The sequence below is a fragment of the Anabrus simplex genome, chromosome X (assembly GCF_040414725.1).
Source record: "Anabrus simplex isolate iqAnaSimp1 chromosome X, ASM4041472v1, whole genome shotgun sequence".
NCBI classification, from domain to species: Eukaryota; Metazoa; Arthropoda; class Insecta; order Orthoptera; family Tettigoniidae; genus Anabrus; species Anabrus simplex.
Genome location: NC_090279.1, coordinates 68,802,035 through 68,808,034, shown reverse-complemented (window position 1 = coordinate 68,808,034; position 6,000 = coordinate 68,802,035).

Genomic DNA, 6,000 nt, shown 5'->3' with positions numbered 1-6,000 from the left:
TGCGTACATCAAAATAAAGGCAGGAAATGTTTAAATTTAATTTAATTTTAGCGGCTGCAGGAGAGAATGTATGACATGCTCAGGTTTATGGGTTCGAATCCGGCGGTACTTGAAGGTACTCATATACGCCAGTCTCATGTCTGTGGACCTACTGGTACGTAAAAGGACTCCTGTAGGACGAAATTCTGGCACCTCAGCGTTTGCGGATACCATAGATGTAGTTAGTAGAACTAATAACATTATTATTATTATTATTATTAATACAGCAGTGAGCTTGAAAGCTGACCAAATTTCCGTTTACATAGCTTAGCACATTAGTTCCCCTATATGTTTCTTGGATAAGCTTCATGGTATAATCAGCCTGCAAACTGGAAATATGCACAAAATATGTTTTACTAGTTATTGAAGACAGAAAGAACAAGTCGAAAGAAAATCAGCTTGATTTGTTCTGGGTGATATCCGACAAAAGAATAGCGTTACAAAAATGTTGCAAAGTTTGGGCTGGGAAGACTCGGGAGAAAGGAGACGAGCTGCTGGACTAAGTGGTATGTTCCGAGCTGTCGGTGGAGAGATGGCGTGGAATGACATCAGTAGACGAATAAGTTTATGCGGTGTGTTTAAAAGTAGGAAAAGCTGGAATTCAAGAGGACAAATTTGGGGAAATTTTCGTTTATAGGACGGGGAGTTAGGGATTGGAATAACTTACCAAGGGAAATGTTCAATATATTTCCAATTTCTTTGTAATCGTTTCAAAAATGGCTAGCAAAACAACAGATAGGGAATTTGCCACCTGGGCGACTGCCCTAAATGCAGATCAGCAGTGATTGATTGATTGATTGATTGATTGATTGATTGATTGATTGATTGATTGATTGATTGATTGATTGATTGATTGATTGATTGATTGATTGATTGATTGATTGATTGATTGATTGATTGATTGATTGATTGATTGATTGATTGATTGATTGATTGATTGATTGATTGATTGATTGATTGATTGATTGATTGATTGATTGATTGAGGTTCGCGCAAAAGAAAGGAAAGGCACTACGTAATCCCTGAAACTTTCGTAAATCACACTGCAAAGATTTATTAAATGAATTACATCGTTTAATAACCCCTATTTTCAAAAATATGGTTATAGTAATGCGCATATCAAAATAAGAGGAGAAATGTGTAACATTAATTTGAGTGAGAGTGAGAAAGTGTAATTATTTCCTTAATTCCTCATTGAGCGTGGGAACCGGCTTAATTAATGAATATATTGATTTATTTATCCTAACTTTTATATTTTACTGCGGTAAGAGAACATTCATTATCGATGCTTACATTCAGGTTAGTTTGTTGTGGTTAGGTCTGGTGATTTTAATATGTAACTAGTCATGTTGCAAGCAGTGATCAGCCTTAAAAAAAGAGAATCAGGCGGCGATATTTACCTTTTGGTGTATGACCTTGCGTGGCGATTACTATAACTAGGGCGCCTGGCTGAGTCCTCGCCCTTATTTGCATCTGAAGGCTTAGTCCAGTATAATCTAAGGGTACTATGTCACATAACCAAGAAGGAAGACCATCCTCCAAGGTTCTAAAGAATGCCTCAAAATTGCCTCCGATACTCCAGGCTTCGTGCTCTTTTTCAAAATTCAGATAACGAACTGTTTACGGTCCTCTTAGATTCTGGATGTAGTGTATTCATTATTTCGATAGAATGGCATTCGAAGCTGAAGTACCGTTGTAAATTTCCCGAATATGTTTCTTCTGTATAATGTGTTTCGGCTAACTCTTCTCCCCTAGAAATTTTTGAATTTATCTGTGCCAAAATTCGTATTTCAAAATTTACGTGGAAATCTAAGTAATAGGTTGCTAAAAATTTGCCATGCCCTGTGATATTAACAGCTGATTTCTTGTCACATTCCTCCATCGTGCTCGATCTTCAATGAAAATCCTGCATATTCAAATTTGGCAGTAATTTTCATGTACGGTACCTCTTTTGAAATGTAATTCTGTAGCATCATCTATTATTTCGCCTCTCCAGGGTGAGATGTCGTTTGGTCTTTGGCATCTACGTGACGATCAGGCTAGTTGCATTCGTAAATTATGTCAGTCATTTCCCGACGTGTTTTCGGAAAATCTAGTTGTGACTGACATAACTGAATACAAGATTGAGGTTACGGATTCGATCCCCATAAGATTTCCTCCCTACTGGTTATCACCGCCGAAAATGGAAGCCCTCAAGGAAATCATCGACCAAATGCTGAGGGATGGTATCATTGGACACTCCAAGTCGGCGTATTCTTCACCCATTTTCCTGGTGTCGAAACCTCAAGGTGGCTTCAGGAAAGTAATTGAATACAGGGCGTTAAATCGTAAGATTGTTCTACAATCAGTACCCCTTCCCGACTTGCTTTCATGCTTCTCTTGGTTTCGGGAGGCTAAGTTCTTCACCATCTTAGATCTCAACCAAGCCTATAATAAGATACGTCTGGTGGAAAAATCAGAACATATGACTGCCTTCGCTACCGACTGGAATCTGTATGAATACAACCGCGTGCCTTTCGTCCTCCCAAAGGGCACGGCGGTTCTTAATCAAAAGATACCTTTTAAAACTTCACCGTCAATCCAGCTTTCCGAAGGCGTTTTAGAGCTTCATCTAGATGAGTTAAGGGTTCTTCAAGGGTCTCAATAAAAATAACAACATCATCTAGATAATGGTACAGATATTCAAATTTAGTATCGCAGAAGACCCTACCTAGCAGCCTAGTAACCATCTATGTCCTACTTGGGGCATGTTGTGTCACCTGATGGAGTTTCAGTCGATCATTCAAGAACGCATGCAATCCGTAACTTCACCCCTTGTAAGGATGTTAAGTGGGTTGCTAGATTTCTTTGGGAAATTCGTCCCCAACTTCAGCAATAGGGCGGCACCCCTAAACCGTCTCCGCAGGAAATCTTTCAAGTTTGAAAGGGGGCCGTCGCAGCAAGCAGCGTTAGAGGTTGGTTCTGTGTAACACCCCGGTCTCGGGTACGCCAGATTTCTCCAAGAAGTTAATTGTACACACAGACGCCTCTTCATCAGTGATCGTTGCGGTTCTAATTCAGCAATCTGAACTAGGAAGGCGGCCAATCGCCTAAACGTCTAGAACCTTGTCACCTCAAGAGGCCAAGTACTCTACATACGACTTAGAAGGACTGGCCGTCTTATTCCCCTTAGGATATTCCATCTTTACCTTGAGCATGTTTAATTTCAATTAGAGTCAGGATCTGAGCTCGGTTTTGGCTAGTCCCCGTCGTACCGGGCGAATCGCCCATCGGGCGATTCGGATTTGAGCGTTTCAGTTTGACGAGCGACATCCATTGATCTGAAAATGTAGTCGCATATGGATTAAGCCGAATCTCTTCCGGCGATTCTGATGTTGTTAACTCGAAGGAAAGCCGTTTGCCGGCTATTTACACACCTCCAACTATAAGTGCTATTCTAACTAAAGCCCCTTATTTATTTCATGATGTGGCGAAATACCAACGTGAAGATCCTGCGTTGGTTCCTATTATGGAAACCCTTTCTTCTGGGGAACATGTTGTCCCTTGTTTCGATGAATGGGGTTCTGTGTTGCCCTTCGGGGCATGATCAGAAGATGGAAATTGTGGTTCCAGATGTTCTATTTCCTATGATTTTCAAGTATTACCATGAGACCCCATTAGGGGCACATCCAGGCATTTTCAAAACTAGAGAGAAGAGAAGGGAAATATTTATATGGAAGGGTATGGACAGTGAGATTAGGGAACTGGTTAAAGCGTGTAAGTCTTGTTTGATTAGCCATTGTGCATCGATTACGCCGGACACTTCTCTCAATGTAAAGGGAATGGGAATAAATGTATTCTTGTGTGTGTGGATGGTTTTACACGGCTCCCTGGCTGTATCCGACTAGGATTGCCACTGCTCAGTCCACTATTTATTGTCTTAACACTATTATTCCATCTCTTGGACCCCGTCAATATATTGTTTCTGTTACCGCTAAGGCGTTCCCCTCTAATTTATTTCGTAAGTTCTGTTTTGATCTCTCTGTCTCACACGTCACAACGTCTGCGCACCACCCAGAGCCATCTCTCGCTGAGCGGGTTAATCATAATCTTCGAACTTCCCTTATTGTTTTCCACCAAGAAGATCATTCCCGTTGGGACACTTCCTTAAATTGGATATCATTGGCCTTTAACTCGGCCGTTCATGAGTCCCAAAATTTTTCACCAATTTCTCTTAATTTTAAGTTTGTCCTAAATAAGCCTTTGTCAAATTTTCAGTCGATCAACGAGCTTTTGCGAGAGACAATAGATCCAGAGAGTGTCCGGTATTTGTGGAAAAAGCTAGAAATAACCTAAAGGCCTCTCATCAGAGAATAAAAATGAGCTATGACCGTGGACAAAGACCCACCAATTTAAAAACTAAATTGGAGGTCAGGTTATGGTAAAATATTTTGTTCCCGCGGGAAATCTTGCCCCAGATTTCATAGACCTTGCATTATACTTGATTTCCTTATTCCTGTCCCCCTTTTGGTGAGTAACCCGAGAAAAGAAAGGATTTTAGGGGTCCACCTGTGTCAAACAAAACCTGTGTGAAGGCTTTTGTTTTTCATTATAAGCCACCAAGTGATGATGTAGCTGACTTATTTAAATTTCTTTCCTTAGCATCTTATTAGTTAAACTTTTATATAAGCAAGTTAAAATAAAATGGCATTCTGCCCCTGTGGGTTGAGAAATATTGTATGTATGTATGTAAGTTATATCCTAAGTTAACTTTCACTTTTTGTTTAAATTCCCTTTGCAAACCTTCCCTTCAATGATTTCATTACCATTCTGGCATTAAGGACCCTGACTCCAAATCTGTGTCAGAAACTCAGTGCACTCGTCCTCCTCATCTGCACCACATGTAACACTGTCTGTGAGTCAGTTACTGTTGCCCTACTTTCATCTGAGGCCACGTCGTGTCAACTAGCGAGAGATGCCAGCGCGGAGTATGGACCCACCTCGTTCCGGCCGAGACACCGCCTAAACTGCCTCCTTTGGGACTATCTTCCTTGGGAGGGGTTTGGATGCTGGACTTCAACCACCTAATCTATCCCTGGTTCGAACTATTCTATCTGTTACTTTTTAACGATCGCCTTGGTTGCCCATCACAATATACCAGACGATGGTTTCTCAGAGTACCTTGGGGTCGGGGCGACCCCATCCTCACTCACATCGCCAGCGGTGGCCGCTCTTGTCATCGTCTCCGGGCGCAACAGCACGAACTTCTACTTCTTCGCAAACACTATCTAAACTACTTTACTTCAACAAATAAACAAGAAAGGACTCTCAAGTGATACTCCAATTTATGTATGTTTTCTCAAAAATTATGTATGGCGAGATTCAAGATTTCAAAGCTGTTCATACCGTTTTCAAACCTTAGGGGGTGGCGGTCAGTACCGGGGGTAAACCTTCTCCGTCCAGTTAAACTGCGTGTACCGAGCTAGATGGCCATGTGGTTAGGGTGTGCAGCTGTGAGCTTGCATCCGGGAGATAGTGGGTTCGAACCCCTCTGTCGGCAGTCCTGAAGATGGTTTTCCGTGGTTTCCCATTTTCACACCAGGTAAATACCTTTATTAAAGCCACGACCGCTTCCATCCCGTTCCTACACCATCCCTGTCCCATCGTCGCCATAATACCTATCGTAAATAAATAAATAAATAAATAAATAAATAAATAAATAAGTAAACTGCGCTCCTCCTATAAGGCCATCTATGTAATTGAACTTGAAATAGTGTTATGCAAGACACTTGGATTTTCAACTATTAGTTGTCTCTTCCATCGGCCTAACCCCTCTGCCGGGATTTAGGACAATTAATTCTTAAGGTAAATCTAATTTTCAGAGGTAGCTAACCTTAATTTTGAAGATTGTTTAGTTCTTGTGTCAAGGTTGTCAAGATTTCTACCCCCCCCCCCCCCTCTCGATCTCCTGTATCTATCAAC